The following is a 20,922-nucleotide window of genomic DNA, read 5'->3' as shown; positions in this document are numbered from 1 at the left end:
ATTGATATGGGCAGCTGAGGGGAGATAGACGCAGCAGGGGACCCGGGCTAGAGTCGAACCCCATGAAACGGTACCAGGTGAGGCCCGTGTTGAAGCGACACGCAGGTCCACGACAGCCACATATGAAAATGCCTTTAACGTCAGCGGCTGCAGCTAAACCTTCTTTTAATCTGACTGTGACGGCCTTCTCTTCTCATCGCTCTCCAGCTGCACCAGCTGTTTTTCTTACTCTCCTCCAACCATCAGGGGGAAAGCACGGCTGACAGCTCGAGGAAGTCTGATGTCCTGGCACTTATAGCCCTGCAAAGGAGTGGATAATGCAGTGAAGTGAGGGATGTGGAGCCTGAGGGAAGCCGTCCACTGGACATGCATATGGTCCTCTCCTGGTTAGCTTCTCCACCGCTTCCTCCTCGCCACTTACGGCCCCTCGCAACCCCGTCTTATGGCACCTTTGCCAATAAGAATGGGCAAGGCAGCTGTAACCAAGCATGCTCAAGGCCGCTGACCTGGAAACGTGGCTCAACCTAGCAAGCCCACTCACTAGCCCCTACTGGATTTGTATTGCCGGGAGAACGTGAACCCCCCGCTCCCACTCCATATCACACTGCCCATAGCGCTCTTATTGTCCTAAAACGCTTGTGCTGAAGCTCTAAATATGTATACGAGCATGACAAGGGAGATTAAAATGTCAATATCCTCCAACACATGCTGTCGTGTTAGCATCAAGTCTTAGCGTTAAGTGAAGTGAACACTTCAAACGCCGAGCGAGTCAAGAGTCTGTGTTTGAGGGTTCCCTTTAAGGTGCTCCACTATAACGGTCTTTAGCTAGCTCTGATGGATATATTAAGATAAATTTCCGACCGCACCCCCACCTTTACTTTATTTCATCACATGTCGGTAACATATCACACGCTATGACAATTTCTTAACAAGGCACACTTCAAATTTAGTCAACAATAGGCTATCGCTTCAGAAACTTCTCTCAGAGGAGGAACACGTGCACGCCATGTTTGTTCAACGGCTCGGAATGAGTGAAATTAACAAAGATGATGTGACACTATCTGTCACCAGCCATTACAAATCAATGGGCTCTCCACCCGCCCGGGCATATTCCCAGTGGTTCTACTTCCTTAAAAGTACAGCAGGTATTTTAATGCGTGATGAAAGGCCCGTTTCATAGGCGAGCATGAAATATGAGGGACATGTGACGACTGCGACGCGACCTCCCGTCTCAGAAGCCGCTCGCGGAGACGAGACGAGAAATCAAGCGTCACTTTTGAGATGTGACGACGGGCTTTAAGCTGAAGTATCTTAACTTGTGTCACGTTTAGAAACAATTAGAGCCCACTGATGTTTGAAGGTGGAGCGGGGGGGGGGGCTGCTCATTTTAGACGTTTAGCGCCTCAAGTACGCCGACATATTCGACTTAAGACAAAAGGCTGCATTCGACTGATAGTGTAATGACAGACATTGCTTTAGCTTGTCTTACACCTGCGTCGTAATCAACTTACTTCAGCATAAAACAAGCAGCGGTGACCTAAATTTGCTCCATATCGCCCATTGATGTTCCCCCTTTCATTCTATTATAATACATATACATATGACAGCACGGCCGCCGTTTGAAGGAGGATGTTCGCCGCGCTGTGATCATTTATTCCTGAACTTCTTTCAAACCAGTGGAAAGTTGGACGAAGGCCCTCTGCCAGACAAAGGTCACTCAGCCAAGAGCACAGAGAACATTCTTCCACTTTCCATCCCGTTTCTTTGGAAGTGTGGGTGGAGCGTAGGGGTGTCTCTCACACTCTCTCTGCCTGACACACTCCCGCCGCACTGCTGTCCTCAGCATCTCCGTGGGGCGGTGACTAATTGCCCCCGTAAATCACTGTGCGGGCCGCGCGATCCTCCGTTTATTTTTCCTGACAGTAATTTAGTGCTTGCTCTTTTACACACTTGTCATCGCGTGTTTTTCCTCACATTAGAGGCTGGTGGAAAAAGGACGGTAATTAACGGTGCGACGCGCGCTCGCCACGGCTCTTTCATCATAGTGTGATAATTGTGCTCCTTGTCTGTCACAGTAACCTCTCAGTTTCCCCTGGAACTTCCTCGGCGCTATTTGTCAACCCTGAGAAATAGGCAGGATTCCGGGGGCCCGGCTGCGATCCGGCTCGCCTTGCTCCCGGTTTTCCTATTTGTATCGAGACTGGGTCATTTATATTTCACGCAAAACTTGTCAGAAATATTAGCCTTATCCTGCACAGGCAGATAAAAGATATATGGTAAACACACCTGAGCGCTTGATAGCTGAGGAGTTCCACACCCTCCTCTGCTTTTTATTTCCTGACTCTTTTCTGCTCCTGCAGGGAGGGGAGGTCGCCGAGGAGTTGGCAGGGGCAGCCTAATAAACAGTCCTTCCATTCACACTGCTGAGATGCAAAAGCCAGGGCAGTGGGGCTGCGCAGAACAGCTGAAACCGTAGAAAACCCTTTCAATGAGCTAATCTATTTACAGGGAAGCCCAGTTCACTCATCGCTTTAGAATTTACAGCGGAGTAATGCAGCGTATGTGCTGCAGAACGTGTCATATGCTATTTTTATCAGCTGCGGGCAGGTGATTCACTGTCTGCCTTGTTATCCTCTGCTGTTCCATGCTGGGGATGCACAGTATCCATCACCCATAACCTGCACCCCAGAGGTTAAGTCATCAATAACTTTGCTGCTGAAAATATTGCAGAGGACTTGGAGGTTTGCGTAAGGTCCTTTGACTGACTGTCCATGTCCCGCTCCGCGTCCCCCTGCACCCGCTTCTCCCAACTTCTCCCGGATTTTTTAATATCTTTATTCTCCTGTCACAGACAGGGGCTAATGGGATGTGTGGTCAAGATTTCAGGATCCATCACTGGCTTGCTGAAGAATTAGCATGAGCCCCATGCATCACCTGCCAGAGCTGTCAGGCCTGCTGTCTCCCGCGCTTCATTATAGCGCTGGCACCGTGCTGCCTGTCTCCCCTCTGCGCTCGCTTCTCCCCAGCCAGAAACCACGGCCGGGGAAAAAAAGGCCCTACCACGCCCCTCAATGTCAGCCCTGGTCACCAGCCACCAAATTAGGATAGACTGTCGCGCTTTTAGAAATTAGGAAGAGGAGCGGACGGAGCTTCTGTCTGCCGAGGATGCTCTCGGAGACAAGCGATTCCTCCTCCCTCCTCTTATCCTTTCACTCCTCCTCCTCTCTGTGACATAGCTTTAAGTGGGTTTTTTTTCTTTTTTATCAAGAGTAAAAAGTCTTTAAAAACTATTAGGCTAATTAAGCAGCATTTGGCCCCTGTCGCGCTGAAGGAACTATTTGATTACTCATGTCCCTCTGGTTGGGAGTCGGGGGTACTGCTCTCATTTTTGGTGGCTAACCCCCTTGTGCCTCATTCAGAGCGTGGACCCCGAAAACCCCCTCGAGAGCCATTCTTTATGTCTCCTCTGCAGCGCAGATTAGACCAGCAGTGCTAAGAAGGTCACAGTGAAAATGAAGAGAGCAAAGCAGGACTACAGCTGGGGACCCTGCCCCGGTCCTTTCCCTCTCCCTCTTATTAGCAAATCAAAGCTGCCTCCAGAAAGATTCACACTCCTCACCTGATTTTGTCCTTTTCCGCTAATCACATAGCCACTTTGCCTTGACTGACAGTTTTCTTTATAATTGGCCCATGATCTGGCAAGGATCTAATAACCAGAAAATCCCCTCTGAGGGTCCGCCGGGCTTGGGCGACCTGTCTACACACACACGCGCGCGCACACACACACACACACTGCCTCCACCATCCCCCTAACACCATCTGCAAAGGGCCGTTGCCATGCCACACTGTTTGTGCACAACAGCGGCGAGCTAATCTTAATGTTCAATAATGGTGTGAATATTCAATGAGCAGCCCAGGCAGAGGATCCACAGTAGCACACTCTAATTACTGTTCATTTGCCAGAGTATCAAAGCCTAATTACTGTTCATTTTAATGCTCCAGAGAGAAGGGAGGAGAGTCAAGGCAGGGTTAGAGGAAGATGCCCTCCAGAGATCAGTCAGTCAGTCTTTATCCGTCTCCTTCGCCGTCTCTCTGCTCGCAGCCACTTCATTGTCTTTGTGCGTGCGAGCGCTCGCGTCCGCCAACATCCTGCACGTCTGCGTGTTTCACTGCGCGAGCAAACATTCTGAATTTCTTCAAACAAACACGTTAATCAATCACAGAGACAGCTTAGAGGAGAGAAAAAAAGAAGAAGACACGAGAGCAGCGAGACGAAGGCGAGAGACAGGGTCCATAATCCCGAGCTTATTGTTTCTTTTCTCTTCTTTATCTGTTTAATGTGTTTTGGGTAAATATCAGACAAGAGGAGGGAGGGGACTGCCGTCACATTGTCTTTGCCTTCACCAGAAGAAAGCTCCTTTTTTTCCTTCCCTCTCACCTAATCCTGACAGAAGCCACCACAATCACTATCTGCCACCCATTTGACAGTTTCTGTCACCAATTAGCAGCTAAATCAGCATCTCCCCAAACAAGAAAATGAAGCAATTTATATGTCTTATAAATCATTATTTAGCGCTTGTCTAAGTGGCTTTTCTTCTCTTTTCATTCACACTCTCACTCCTTCACATTAGAAAACTGCAATGCAGTTGGCGGCTCGCTGGTCCTCTCAGATCTTCGGGCTCGCTGCATCAGCGCAGGAGGCCCCTATGGGCGGGGAATAAACCCTGTCTCCCCTTATCAGGAAGTTTGTCTTGTGAATTTTCGAGCCCTTGCTCCGCGAAATTTACAAGGCATCGACAACCCTTTTAATGAGGCGCACCAAGCTGTTCGCCGGCTTTCCCCGTGATAGGATGTTAAATGAAAAGCTGCGTGCAACATGCGCGGTTTGTTATCATTCAATCTGCTTGAGACCACAAACTGGTCATTATCCGGCCATTATTTTCCTTGATTTACAATCGCGGGTGGAGGAGGCGATTGCGGTGGCTTGTTCTCCCCTCGGTGGGACGGATGGGAACCAGCTTGAAAATTTGCATTTACATGATCCGGCTGAGCAGCTTATTAGATCTGGATATTTATTTTCCACTTAAAGCAATGTTTGATTACACTTTAATAAAGAAGAGAAAGCCACTGAGCTGGCTGGGACTGACTGATCCTGCCCACTGATTTCTTTGGGATTTTGTGTAATGAAATGAGAGGGACAAAGGATAAGGAAGCACCAACAAGGGGATGCAGAGAGGAGACCCCGTAAAAATGGCATCTATTCCCTCAATGCAGCTAAAGTGTTACTGTCAGGGAAAGGCAAATCATAAAGGATAACAAGGAGACTCAAAACCAACAGTCAGATCAGTCAGAGATGCTTCTTCAGACAGGCTGAACCTGCCGTTAGGAGGAAAACACCAAACATTCAGCCTATAAAATATGTCACGACCCACAACAATCGCCACAAACAACACGGCAGAGGTGTTTCTGTGCAGAACCGAAGTGCAGCAACAGAAAGCACATGAAGGACGGAGGGCTCGAGCCTGTCGGGCTTTCCACACACAGACTGCTCAGTAATGTATTATAATGAAATACAAATCACACTAACTAATAGATAGAGGGAATAATGTGCTCAAAGGCGTCAACTAAAGATGATTTTCATTATGGGTTTATCTTTTATTCTCTCAAAAAGACTCATCTTTGGGTTAAAAAATGTGGGAAAATAATTCAAAAAAATGCCACAATATCACGAAGCCCAGAGCATTTTTATTTTTGTCTGAGTTCAAAACCTGCGTAAATATTCAGTTTATCACCACGTAAAACAAAGAAAACCATCATAATTCAGATAATGAGATATTTTTTATCGAATGCAGCATATTGAGACGTCTCAGATTTAAAGATCCCCTCCAGACGTATTTTAATGCTTCGTCCTCATTGAGAGATCCAGAAACATGAAGGCGCGATCATTGTTCATTTCAGTTTTAACTTCTGAACCTGATGTGTGCCACGTCACTAAATGGTTCGTTCTCAGTGTTTCTGCACCGCGCTCGTGCAAGTTGCATTCTGGACCCCGATTGGCTCCACGCTACTTGTGATGTCACAAAATTCCGCTGGTGTTTGCAGGCATTAAACTGAGATTTAAGGTAACAAGAGAGGAACTTTCCCTCTTCAGCAGATGAATGTGAAGCTCTGCAGGTGCATCAGTCTGCACGAACGTCTGAGTGAAGGGGAGAGGAAACATCATGCATTCACAATGTCGCTATTTTATCCAGCTTTCTAAATGAATTTCAAGAAAATGTCCGATTTTGCTGTGAAATACATGTAAAATTTCATATAGAGCGATAAATCCATATATATACCTATGAGCCACCCCTGTGTTCACATCATTTCTGTCAATCAACAGTCAAAAAAGCCATAAAATGACTCAAAGACTCAATTGTTGTCTTTAGGCTCTGAGGCCAAACTTCAGGCTACTGGTTATTGAATAACTATCGACACCCAGTGAGCAAAAAGAAACGCTGTCCCACCTGACAGCACGTAAGGGAATATGAAACAAATGAGCGTGTCAGCCAAAGCAAAAATGGAAAATACTACGAGACAACGAGCCTTAATTGCTTATGGACATTTACTTTAGGCCAGGCGATGTTGCACTTGACTTAATCAATATTTGCCTTGAGAAGCCATTCATAACCGAGTCACAGTTGATGAATAAGTCACAAACAGTGGAGAGCATCTCTGGTGTAAAGCGAAAGGTCGTGATCGAAGCCGTGGGACGGGGGCGGTGTGGGCGAGGTGTGTTTTCTTGGACACACTTGCTCCTTTCTGGACTTCAAGATGATGCATGTGATCCGAACAAGAGGCTTATTTACGCCGCAGACACCAGAGGCGCCGCGCCTCGCAGACGGCCGCCGCGATAACGACAAAAAGGCCGACGCGCGTTCACTGAAATCACGGATTTCAGCTACAACTTGACAACAATGGACTCGCACACACCTTTCCAACAAATAAACATAATTCCCCTCTTCCAGCTCCTGTTACTGCTGCTTGTTGTCCACTGAGGAGCACAGGCTCACAGAGAGAAAATGCAGAGGTGAGCCTTTGGCCTGGAGTGCCCCTCATTTAAGACGATCGACAAAATCAATAAAGTGAAGTATGTTTCCTCGCTCTTTTGGCTCTGTTCCCGCTCCTGAAGCGTTCCCTCAAGTAACCCACTCCAGCTGAGTTCTGTTACTGCTGCTCTTCCCCCACGTGTATACATCCTCAACCACTCTGTCTTCCCCTCAGCAAAGTGAAAACTCCACCAACACAAACTATATGGTGTTGTCTTAATGGTTAACGCGGTGGTGGAAAACAAGCCGAGCCTCGACTCAAATGCCAGAGAACGATCTCAAAAGCTTCTGCTTCAGACTGAACCTCTGTGCTGTTGCACATCCACTCGTACAATGGAGGCTGTTGTTTATTATGTCTCTACAAGTCAGACAAAAGCTAATGGGAGCACCTCAACCACAACAGCATGTAGGCTATATGGATTTCTTATTCGATATTGACTGACTCCTGATCAGTAAAATCATCTGTATGATGCAACTTCACTGTTTATTAATCGCACAGCTGCTGGTTAAAGGTTTTCTGGATTAGCCTCTTTTTGACAGTCATGATATAATTTAATGAGAAAACAAGACTGCAGCCATGCTAGCAGCTCTGTGAGGTCGTACATTGCTAATGCCAGCGTGCTAACATTATGGCATGGCTAACTGGTGATCATCATGGTTTAGCATGTTAGCATGGCAAAACTTGCTAATTAGCTTTACATACAGACACCCGCTGAGGATGATGGGAATGTCAGTAGCTCTGCTTGTATTGCACAAATTAAAAGTGTGACCTGATGATGGTGCTGGATGAAAGATCAGGGGATCATGAAAGGTATTTTAATTGATCTGCAGGGACTTTGCTTTGTCATCCAAACTCAGAAGACATCTGGAGCCAAGTTTGTGAGTCTGCACTTCACCCCCCCCCCCCCCCAACCACTTCCTGTTTACCTCTCTGCTACTGAAAAGCAAAAAACACCATAAAGATAATCTCTTAAAACCGATGATGCTTCACTATAAAGCTCACGCACCCTAAAGAAAGCCAACCATCAGCACTTCCAATAAATATCACATAAGAGAAAACGGCGCTGCTTTTCCTCCTCTCTTTATTCCCAGCATGCCCAATTAGCTAGCACCTTGCTGGGCGTGCACTGTCACCATTGGTTACTGTAGAAATGGGAGGGGGGCTGAATATATCTTGGGATTTTAAAGTCTTTGATTGACGCAGAGACATCCCCGGGCTGTGTACCCATCATCATAAAAGCAAATCAACAAGGAAATATACAAGGTGGAAAAAACTGCTGCTCTGCTATTGTCAGTGAAATCCATTCATTTGTAAAACAAGATCATTACTTACAGCACACAGGAGCTAGCTTTGTTTTCTATAAAATATATTTTAAATACGTTATGAACACAGTGTGTTTGTTAGCTTTGCTTTTCAGAAATAGTTTGACATGTTGGGAAATTTGCCTTATTGCCACGTGTTCAATGAGAAGATTGCTAGCCTGAACAGGAAGCTACAGCCAGGAGACTGTTAGCTTAGCTTAGCCTAGCATAAAGACTGGAAACAGCTAGCCCGCCGTTGTCTGTAATAAAGAAAATGTGCACCAGCAGCTCTACAGCGCACAAATTAACACATCATGTTTGTTTTATTCTTACAAAAAGAGATGTTGTGGTTTTATTTCGTGCAGGACAAAGACGTTTCTCCCTGTCTCCTGTCTTTAAGCTAAGCTAAACGTCTCCCGGCTGCAGCTTCATATTTGACATACAGACACGAGAGCGCATCAAGCTTCTCATCCAACTCTTGACAAGAAGGCAAATAAACATATTTTCCAATATGTCAAACTATTCCTTTAATCAGCTGATCAAATTCATTGAAGCATCACAGCACATTCCACCAGAAAGAGGAACTAATAGAATAAATGTCACTGTAAATATTGTTTATTGACAGTGATTTGATGTGATTTTTAAGGATATTTTGGACTCGTTTCCAAAATGAATTCTTGTCTTTTTGGCCACAGAATCATTTGCTTATATCTGCTGCACGTGTCTGAAAAAGTAACTTCTTCTTCTTCTGGGTTCTAATAAGTGAGTGCTCGTTGAGGTGTGAGAGATGAGGGGGGAAACAAAGCTCGAGTCTGGAAGGTCAAATCTTTGGGTTCATAGACCCCGAGGAGGTAAATTGATTGTTGAGTGTTAGGGGAGGGGCAGGAGGTAAGCATTTAACTGCTGACAGACAAACTCTGGCCCTGCAGGGGAGAGCAGGCAGCACATTGCTTGACATCATTTCCACAGGCCTGTGTTCTGCAATCCTCTTCTGTTCAATGGGGCAAGACCCTGTGCCTTTGTTACAATTAACCTATTAGGAGAAGCCTTTCATTCGCAGGTGATTCCGCGCTCCCCTGCGTGCCTCAATAACACTATTTTGATCTGGGGGACTACGGCCTACAGACATTTGCTGGATAAATTCTGTTGAAAAGTGGAAGATGTTTCATCAAAAGCGATAGGTCAGCAGCAGCGTGGCTCTATCAAAACTTAACCACGTTTTGGTGAAATAAACAACATTAAGCACACTTTGTATCCCTTGTTAGGAATAAATGTGCTGTTTCTGCAGGTGTACATGAAGTATACGGCCGACAATAAAAACAAATGACTCTTACCCTCGGTGAAAAACATAAAAGTATTTAAAAATTGACCCCAAGGGTCTGCTTTGTCCGTGGCTGGAGGCATTATTATACCCTGGTTGTCACAAAGTACCCCCTCAGGTCATTACTCCCGGGCAGCCACCGACCCTTTGGCAGACAGAAGCTGAGCTCCATTATCTGGGACGCAGAGAAGGGCTGAGCGGAGCAAAGAGGAGAGGGGAACGAGGGGGACGCACTGGCCGTGGATCTGAGGAAACAGAGATGTAGCGGGAGATGGCACCGTTCTGATGTGACGCTTTCTGGGGCCTCGCCCAGGCCTGGAAGCCGCCCATTTGGGACAGGTTCTAGTGGTAGCTGGCATTTGCTGGCAGGGAAATACTTAACCCAATCAGGAACATAATTGCATATTTTTTCATCTGCTTTTCATTTGATGCATATATTCTCTTTAGTTAAACTGTTTTTTCTCGCCAGTTCCAGCCCATTGGAGTGCAGATGAGAGTGAGACGCTTTTTGTGTGAAATAAATCAAAGCAAAGGCCCATCGTAAAATACAGCAGCATCACTATTCTGAGGCCAAACAAAGGAAAATGTGTCAGTCCACACAGCCATCACAATGCTCCCTGCATAATGTATACTAAAACAATACATTAAGTGTTTAAAATCACAGGCAGGCGCGCTGCGGTGCTGAAGTTGCACACTAGCTCTTAAACAAAACAACGAGTGCAGAGTTCAAGAGTTGACTCGAGCGTGAAGAGGTTCGTGTGCACAATGAGGGAGTCATGCAGCACTTTTTATACACAGTCTGCCAGTTTTACAACAATGAAGCAGGCCAGTGAATTAAAATATTAAAGATGATTACTTTATTGAAGCTTGTGGGTCGAGGAATGATGCAAAAGCAAACTTTGAAAGAGTCTACAGCCACGCTAACGCCTCTGTGAGGCCTGACGTGTGCATGGTCCAATGCTGAGCTAAATGCTAATGCTAACATTCTTTCAAAGACAATGTAAACATGCTGATGTGTAGCAGGTAATGTTTACCATATCCAGCATTATAGTTTAGCGTTAGCCTGCTAACATTTGCTAATTTTCCATTTGTTTGTTATTTGTTTAGTCACAAACCAAAGTAATGAATAAATTAATCTGACTGTTGAAAAGTCCAAGAACCACCAAAGTTACTCTGCTTCATCGTCTCCGGACCTTGAATGTCTGAACTGAACGTCATGACAACCTCTGAGACAGATGTGTTCCTACATGCAGCACGCAGTTTGCCGTTTGAGTGTTTGAGTGGGATCTTTTACAGAATCATCATTAGTTTTAGTTTGATTGTAATAAAACATGTTTCAGAATGTAAACATGCTTGCTATAACAGATTTCACATCACAGTTAGCTATTATGATATGTAATTTTAAGCCTAATTGTGCTTCAGGGGCTCTACAGGCTATTACAAGCAGAGCAGAGTGGAAAGTGGAAAGTGCTTGGCCGATGGTGTTTCAGAGAGAAAGTGACGGTGTTCTGTGTTTAGTGCTGACACACTGAACATTAAGCCGGTTTGTGGAATTATCTGTTTAGCAGCTGTGAAGATTATCTGCATTATTAGTAAGATTTAAAGCCGATACTGTGATACAATCTGCAAGCTGTTATGGAGTTTATGCAAATTTCTCTGCGTGAACTCGGAGAAATCCCATCAGAGGAAATGTAGAACACTGTTGGTTTTTGTGTAATTACTCATTCATTACATCTTCGGTCTGAAGACAGCAGAACCATCATGTACTGTGTTCTCACTGAATCTCTTCCCCTCTTCCAGGGCATCGCATGTGCACGTCAGACCGTCAATCAAACATGACAGCTATTTACACTCACTGGGTGAGATGAAAGGTTCTGGGTCTATCACTCAGGCCCCGCTCACCTAAGAGAATGGGAAAGAAGACAGACAAAGCAGGAAAAAGGCCTGTAAATTTTTATATTCTGGGCTGTCTCGGATGCTTTCCTATGGCAGGCACGCCGGCGTGCACGCACACTCACACGCACACGCGCATGCACGCACGCACACGCGCACACACACACACACACACACACACACACACACACACACACACACACTGCTGCTAATACGGCTGTGCAGGCCTTTGATGTTCAAGGTGCTGTATCTGTTGTGCATGTCTGTCCTCTCAAATCATTTCCAGCTCTGGGAGTAAAACATGGAAACAAAGGCAAACAACATATTCAAAAGTGTCAAACGACACATCTGGTGTTTCATGTTAGCTGGATTGCGGTGACACGGAGGCAGCTTCAGTCAGTTAAGATGCAGGACAAGCTAATTGACAGTGGCTGCTGCAGGAGGCGAGAGGTTAGAGAGGCAGGGAGTATCCATCTCCGCCATGAACTGTCCTCCAGCAAAACTAACTCTAATTAGGCTGTGGATAAATAGTTAAAGGCTTCAAATTTACGATTACAAAGACGTGAAAAGGCTCTAACCTGACGCACGGAGCGGCGGTGTCCACTGAAAATTAATCAACAGTTCTGATAACTGATTAATAATTCAAGTCGAGCATCAAGTGAAAACGTTCTCTGCAGTTCCTGGAACAAGAGATTTGATGCTTTTCGCTGTTTAACATGATCGGAAACTGAATACCTTCGGACATCAGGCGTTCAGACAAAGATGCTAATTGAGGATGTTAAATTGGGCTCTGGGAAGTTGCGAAAAAATAAAAAATACTCATTAGTAGCAGCCCTTTTTCCATTTGACCCGAACTCCACAGCTGCTCACAACCTGACCCCAGATCAGTGGGGACGCTGTGTAAAATAATAAAACAGAAGGTGACCATTTGCTAATCCTGTTCGACATCCAGCCAACTGAAAACAGCACAGAGTCAATATATTTAATGTTTGAGCTCATCAGCTTCATTGATTATCTGCTTATTCTGAATTTGGGACAAGTGGGGACAGGAGCAACAAAAGTCTGGGAAAGATGTGGAACGCTCCAAAAACACCTGTTTGGATCATTCCACAGGTAAACAGGCTCATTGGTAACAGGTGAGAGGATCATGATTGGATATGAAAGGGGCGTCCTGGAAAGGCTCAGTCGTTCATAGAGGATGGAGCGAGTTCACCACTTTGTGAACATATGACTGGATGAAGGAGATTGACACATGGATTAATACAAAGAGAGAGCTAATGTATGAAAGCAACTGCTGCTATCATTGGTAACAATAACGAACCTGTAGACATGTGACTGTCAGTATCACTTTTAACCAGCGAAATGTTCCAGTATGTTCACCAGTTAGTCCCTAACGTGTCTGGTCTGTCTGCTGCTTGGTGCTGTTTCCTGCTATGGCTGCAAACCAGTTCAATGAGAGCCGTAAGACTCAACCGAAATATCTTGACAGTATCAGTCTATATATCATCATAATTTCTTTTTTCTACTCTAAAATATTTAAAATATTCTGATCGGCTGCAAGAACCGGAATCTGTCAGACTCTTATTGGCGTGTCAAAAAGCCTAAAACTGGCTGTTGGTTTCAGTGATATGTCTGCTGACTAGTGGTTTCAATCGGTCATGCTGGCAGCGTTGACAAAGGTTTCTGAAAGACGTGAGGACATTTTTAATCCAACAGGTTGGCCAATGCAGTACCATGCCACGATAACGTAATTCTGAACTCAAGAAAACAAGGTTTACTGTGACGGACTGTGTAACTTCAAGCAGGTGTCAATTCTGTCTTCGTGCTTTACTGCAATGACTAGAAATATGGCTTCAAAAAGGTACGAAGAAACATGAAGAACTACCGCCGCAAACGCTGGGAGCAGAGACATTAAGTGTTCGTGAATTGTAGCAAATACAGCTGCTAAAATGTGCGAAAACAGCAGCGTAGTCCTTCCATGTTACATCACATCAACATCTCTATAACGCTTTTGTAACAATTTCTCAAATATCTACTTAGAAATCATACATAAATGAAACGTCCTGCCATCTTTAAGCGTAAATGTTTTTCACTGACGTTAACAGACTTTGTTAAAGAAGCTTTCTGTCAGGATAAATCAGGCGTTTGTTCTGTTGTTCTACAGTTTTGTTATTTTCAGTAAAGAGATTTGGTGAGTTTCTATGAAGAAAACTGTGGCTGATGTGTTCAAGTTCTCTCCGCAGCTCAGGACGAAGTCCAGGCCTCTATTTGAAAAGTTACAGTCCAATTATGCTCAAACAGAAGACAGCCTCGTGGGATCTGTGTATTTACTGAAAGTGAGTGACAGAGGCGGTTTTTCCCGGTCCGAGCACAGGTGAGGATGTTCCTCCCCTTCAAACGCTGTTGGTTTAAATACATTTGCAAACAAACGGCTGTGATTGTAAAAGCAGAGCCGACGCCTCCATCGGCGCATGTCATTCGCCGCAGACGCAGCTGATCGGTGACTCCCTGCTAAAGGACGGCTGTGACTTTCAGCTCCGCTAATAACTGCTCACTTCTGTGTGAAGCAACACAAAGGCGGCCGTGTGGAAGCGCGTGCCAACGCCGGCTTCAGAAATGATAATGAAATGACTCTGAAAGGTGTGGAGGAAAACAACTCCGCCTGCTTCATAAATCACTTCAGAAAATGATAATAGATGCTGAAATAAATTTGACAATTATTGGCTGAGGGGAAACTTTTCAAATAAACAGGTTTATGGTAAGTCATATCACTTGGCAGTTGATCATCATGATCACTCCTGGATTGTCCCAGAAGGTGGCATATTTATTAGTATGCAACAGATGGGAGGCATGCGTTTTCCTTGCTAAGGCCTGTGAAATTGGTCTTTTGGTAGCAGTATAAATATGATGAACTGTAGCCCATAACAGGCACTGGAACCCACACAAGGACAAAATGTCCAAATGAGCAGCAAAAGCCGTGTTGTAGCTGCTTTACAACACCGCCATCAATGATTGATCTACACCCCGCTGAGCCACTACAGGAAACAAAGTATAGAGCCTATAATTTAGTTGGAAAACAATGCATGAGACCGTCAGCTTGTGCATCCATTTCCACACAAGCATTCCCTGGTGCAGATAGATCATTAAACTACCAGGCGCTTTGCAATATGGTGCAGTCAATGTCACTGAAAAGATGGGACAATAAAGTGAGGTAGGGGGTTGCAACAGCAGGGAGAGAGCATGGAGATGTATTAATGTCACATAGGCTTTAGCCTGCCTCCTTAAGCCCTGCAAAGAGTCACCCAAGCCAATTTCCATTATCATATTGATTGAAATAGTTCATCATAGTGTAATTTTAGGTTTATCGCCACCCGGTTGGGAATAAGACCAAAGCATTATCCAACAAAAGCTATTGTTCCAGGGGACGTTTCGCTGTTCCAGTTCATTGATGGAGTTGATTAAGTTTAAATGAAGCAGACACTGGATAAAAGTGAGGGTATTGACCAGCGAGCAGTGTGCCGCGCTTGAAAAAGCCTGATACATGCGGAAAAGCAAGATTTGCTAAATGCTCTAATCTTCAATCAAATCTAACATCAATACAGACAAAGTTTGGTAATGAGAGATTCAATGAAGCATGCAGCAGAGAGAATTAATCCCCCTCGCCTAAACTGAGTTCAACTTTGAAGCTTGCTCCTCAGGATAGATAGTTATCTAAATGCTAAATAAGAAACGTATTGTACTTTTCACAGCATACTAATCATTTGTTCATTTTGTCTCCATTATTTGTTCTCTCACACATCCCGCTTGTTGATCTGGTGATTAGATCAACCTTGGATGGTGGAGGAGAATGGAATAATGAGGCTGCCGGGGAGATTTGATGCACAGCGGCACGTAATGCTCAGGCCTGCGGGGACGCTGCCACCGTGCGCGGTTACAGTTCACAGAGTGGGAAATTGGGCAAAAAATGAAGAGCATTTAAAGTGCAGCATAAAGACGGCTTCACACTGGTCCACAGGTTACGAGGAAATAATTCTGAATGTTCGGGGGGCTTCATTAGTGGTTTAGTGGGGAGCAGGAAAACTAATTCTCAGTTTAGAGAAGCTCACTTTCTTATTTCAGAAAATCAACAATTACGTGCTTGTTGTTTTCTCCGGTGTGTTGCAGGTCATTCTCACAGAGCAGAGCAGCCCCCCCCCCCAACCTTCATCACTCAAAAACACTTCAATGAAGCAACGTCTGCTTGTGAGCCCTTGCGTCCAGCTTCATGTGTGGACGACCTGTGAGCAGCTCAGATTGATTTGACGCCTGCAGAGCGAAAACGATGCAGTGCGTCACAAAAAATGAGGCAAAAATGAATTTAAAGCAGCAGATTTGTTTCTCTCCTGTGCATAACCAGCCTGTGACTCTTCAGACTGAGCTGGGGTCTGCGGGGGGGGGGGGGGGGGGGGGGGGTCTGGGGATGACGTTTATGCAGGAACATCTGGCCCAGGATAATTCACAGTGTTCTGAAAGCCTTCATACAGTAAAATTAAATGTTCTGCATCACAGCTGGGTTCACGTGCACGTGGGGAGATCTTACCTTCTGCTGGTCGGACGCGTCCGTCTGAAGCTCCATCATGAAGAAATCCTGCAGAACATCCGCGCGCAGCTTCAGGTGTGTGCAAACACCTTTCTCCAAACTTCCAGGCACCAAAGTTAATTAACATGCACGTACGAATTATTTAGCAACAAAAAGCTCAAATTTGTTTGTTCCTCCTCTTCTGTGCGCCACCCAAAAACGCGCCATTTACCTGGATTTCCTGGATTTACAAGACGCATGTCCAAATTAAGGGTCACGTGACTTTCAAAACTCTTTCAAAACTAGACAATAATATTTAAATTTTTAAAAAAAGGCCAAACAATGCATATATATATTTATTAATGTTTGTTTTTATGGGTAAAACACAAAAACAAGCCTGTTAGGCTGCACGTTTGAATCTATGAGCACATATTTAAATAAAATAGTTTTTTTTTTTATTTTGTTTGAGGATTTTTGTTTGTTTTTGCTTTTTGTACTAAAACCAAAGTATTTCACACATAATGCGCAACATGTTTTACAACAACAGAGAATAAAATCTCCCTCGGCCTCAGAGGCGCTTCCGGCCGTCAGGTGAGATTTGTCCGGGCCTGAGGAGCCGGACCAGCCGCAGCGTGGCGGTGTGCGTCAGGTGAGTCTGGGTGCGGTGCTGCAGGCCCGCTGAGGCGGTCCACAGCGGAGCAGCATCCTGGAAGGTGGGTGAGTGAGCGGAGGCTGCGGCTGACACGCAGCCTGCTTCCACAGAACAGGTGACAGCTCCGTGCACTTGAAGTAAGCGTTACACATGCCTCGTAAGGATTTCTCTCCTTCTTTAGAAAGGCTTCCTGCTGGCTACGCCCAAATCCACTGTGCGTCACTGCATGTGAAGACAGACTTTTTGGGGTTTAATTTCTATTTTAGAAATAAAAAAAATAAGAACTCATGTGCACCAAATGCGTCAAATTCACGTTTATCACACAAATGTATTATTTATTATTATTTCTTATTTGTGTCTGCGCGCTTGAAACGTCTAAATAAAGATTCTTGGTGCCACCCATTGGGTCTTAAGCGGACCAGAGTAAATATCAGTTTGTCTTAACTTCCTGTATTTACTTCCAGATGCCACCTCATTATTTGCATTTATTTTCTGCACAGTGACGGTAAGTGAGTGGATTTTCCGAGCCTGTTTTTCATTGTTGAGATATGAGCTGTGGGACATGAAGTCTGAGCTGTGTGTTGTCACAATCCCATCTAATCTGCTTGTTTGTTTCTTAAACAGGGCATGTTCACTTATCCCCCCTTCTTTCTCTGCAAATCGACAGGAGATGCAACCCGGGAGAAGTGCAATAAAACAAACTCTTGCTCTCAAAGGTGCGCGCGGCTTTGTACCGGCGCGTTTTGCCTGTTAGCTGCACATCCTCCGTCTTTTCATCTGTCAGTTATTCCCCCTCATGTTTTGTCATTTGCTCTGTATATTCATTTGTCGCCTGGTATTTTTTTCCACTGCCTGCATACACCCGCGGTTGTAATTAAATTTCTCCCTCAAATGCGACAAAGGCAAAGAAGATCTTTTTGTTCTTGGATCTGTTTGATTACTGATCTGATGTTGAGACGATCTGTGCAGCTCCTGCAGACTCGTGCGTCCTGAGAGCAAGGCGCGGATGTGAGCTTTCAGTAGCCACAGCAGATTAATAAAAATGGAGAGGAATCACCCACAAAACGGGCCTTAAAGGAGGTCTGGAAGTCAGCTTGGCTTCAGTGCTGGGAGCTCACTGTCCTTCACCCTGCAGGAGGAGGGGGTCTGTGCGGTCTGCAGAGGGTCTGTGAAGTGAGGGATCATTGCAGGATGTTGTATCAGTCAGTGTAAAAACATCACAATGAACTGAAGAGCAGTGACTCAGGCAGCTTGAAACACTCTGCAGCGACTTTTATTTTGTCGAATAAGCAGCTTAATTTCCTGCTGCTGTCTTCTTTTTCTCTCATTTACTTCTTTATTATTGTTTGTAATATCAGTGGAACCACTTTGTGTAACCCAGCTGATGTGTTTCTCCCTCTGGCTCTCAGAACGAAATGAGCAGCGCCCCCTGCCGTCCGAAGGCGAGGCTGCGCGGTGGCATCAGCACATGAAGCTCAGGGCCCAGTGGTTCCTAAACAGTTTGTGATCCCACAGAGGCGCTTCACACTCCTCTAAGTGATTACTGGAAACAGTCACTAATATTCAGCGTTTGCGCGAAGGATTGAAACGTGTTTGTTTGTTTGTTTATTTATTTATTGTGGGGTGGATGGTGGTGGTGGGGGGGTGCAGAGATGGACAACATGTGATGGGATCAGGGTGGATGGAAGTCCATATTAAAGGGGAAGCGGTTTCAGCAGTCCGGGTGTAATATGATGGATCACTACAGACACGAGGTCCAAACCAGAAACGTCCAGGTCGGATTTTTTTTTTTTTTTTTTTTTTCCAGTTAGTTCTTCGGCTCTGCGGAATCCAGCCTGACTCGTCATTTCTGGCTCATATTCTACATTTCTCCCTTCATCCAAATCAAACCCCTCTGTGCTCGTACACGCTTGTCAAGCCTCCAGTTTAGTGATGTAAAAAAAAAAAAAAAAAAAAAGGAGGTCAGTCTGAGCCCGGCGGGATGCAGGGCAGCTGCTCCCTGACCAGTCCCCCCGTCACACCTACTGCAGCGCCCTCTCTGAAGGCATTTGCTTGGCGAGTAATTAATAGGAAATAATGATGTTGCCGAAGGTGCGGCGCATCGCTGCCGCGGACGTGAAGACTGGGCATATTGTTGACTGCATTATTAATCTCCTTCCTGCAGATGACACAGTGATGCTGCCGATGATGCTCAGCCTGTTGTTGAGCAGTGATGGACGCGGAATAAACACGCGGAGAGGTGGACAATTATAGCTCACTTTTAATATTTGAAACGTGAAAATATTACGCTTAAAAAAAATTAAAAATGCAGCTAGACTGATCCTGTTTTTCACTGTTTTATTTGGAAGATATTTTTTCACGCACCATCAGCTCCATAATATTCTGCCAGAAAAATCCTCTGACTTAGGTAATTACAGCAGATAACGTAATCACGCCATAACGCACTTGTCTGCCCAATTAGCTGAAACAATTATTGCAACTTTGACTTTAATTACGTCTCAATTTGAGCCCTCGCGCTGGTCTATAATTCAGTGATTAAAACCCCTGTTTGCCCCAGTGCCTTTAGGGCAGCGCCTGATTAGGACCTGTCAGCTGCCGGAGTGAACGGAGGCAGCCATGCGTGTTGTGCAACATGACCCGCTGTTGTTAAACCTTGTCAACATATTAACCTGAATTCCCCAGTCATTATAGACTGAACGGGAAGAAGATTGTACACATATGTGTGTTTAATTGAAAAAAAAAAAGAAAAAAAAAAGGTTATTTTCTCAAATGAACAAGGAGTCACATAATGTGGCTGAAGGTTGAGTTTAAATCTAAAAGCTGGAAGGAAAACCTTTGTGTGTGAGCTGCAGACGCGCATGTGTTTATTATATTTCTAAGGTTAAATGGGAGGAACAAAGATGCTGGCAGACGGTTAACGCTTTCATTTTGTTGCTAAAAGTGATCTCAAAAACCACAAGTCACGGGACATCTGATCATTACATGCGGACAAACAAAAATAAAGAGGTCTGACAAGAGGAGAAAGACTGTTTTGGAAGGGCCAAAAGGTTCATCTGAAGCACATTTGATCCTTGTCAAAATATATTGATTCATGTTCTTTCAAGAGACAGTTGATGTCTTCCTTAATTTCTGACTGGCCATCTGGACTGACTGATGAGGGCAGACCCTTGTTTTCTTTGTGGGTGAAGAATTAATACGTCAGGAGGCTAATAAGTAAGTTTATGACTATGAAAATTATCATTTCCCATAAAAAACATGACATTTTCCTGCATGATAATTTGCAGGAGAAAAGGTCACTGATGTCACGGGTGTGTTTTATGTATAATCCGAAGCGCAGGGAGAGCACAGCCGAGCATGCTGTAAGCATGGTTTGCATAAGTTTGCAGGAGTGGCCATGCAGACTGGGCCTTAGGTTTTTATGAATTTCCCCTCAGCCACAATCAGTGCAAGCCAGTTTCCTTTGGTGTATCCAGAGGTGAATAATTTATGGGGGGATAAAAGCGTTTGTGGTAGAGAGCTAGACAGTCAGACAGTAGAAGGAGGCTGGCTGGAAATCCCCCCCACCCCCAGCCCCTCCACCCCGCCCCAGCCGAGCTCGCCCCTTGCCGTGTGGTGGCCTTGCACGATACCTCCTCGGACGGCTGCTTGAAGTGCAAATCTGTGTTCCAACTTGTTCCCGGTGGCTGTCAGCATGTTTTCCTCTTGTCAGCAGCCATTGAGTGTGGGCCTGTGTCACCCTTGTACCGCCGCTGTAACAGGATCATTGACAGGCCAGTGACACTGCCCAACCAGATAATGGAAACCTATTGATTTTTCTCCTTTTTTTTCTTTTCACACAGGCAGTCTGTGGCACTTCTGAATAACTGGCCAAAGGACAGGTCATGATCAATGGTCCTGATCTCTGGATCACCGCTGCCACAGACACTGAATGGGAAAAAACACAAGACTATAGCTGACAAAGAAGTCCTCTTAGTGAGTGCACACTTTCTGAGGAGGCAGCAGCAGACAGACTATTCAAATGAATGACTTACAATCCAAATTAGCTTCACTTGTTAGCAACCAAACGCTCCAAAAACACCGTCATCCAAGAGTTTCTGACGTTTCCACC

This window comes from Chaetodon trifascialis, chromosome 4 (assembly GCF_039877785.1).
Source record: "Chaetodon trifascialis isolate fChaTrf1 chromosome 4, fChaTrf1.hap1, whole genome shotgun sequence".
Taxonomy (NCBI): domain Eukaryota; kingdom Metazoa; phylum Chordata; class Actinopteri; order Chaetodontiformes; family Chaetodontidae; genus Chaetodon; species Chaetodon trifascialis.
Note: the sequence above shows the minus strand (reverse complement) of the source record.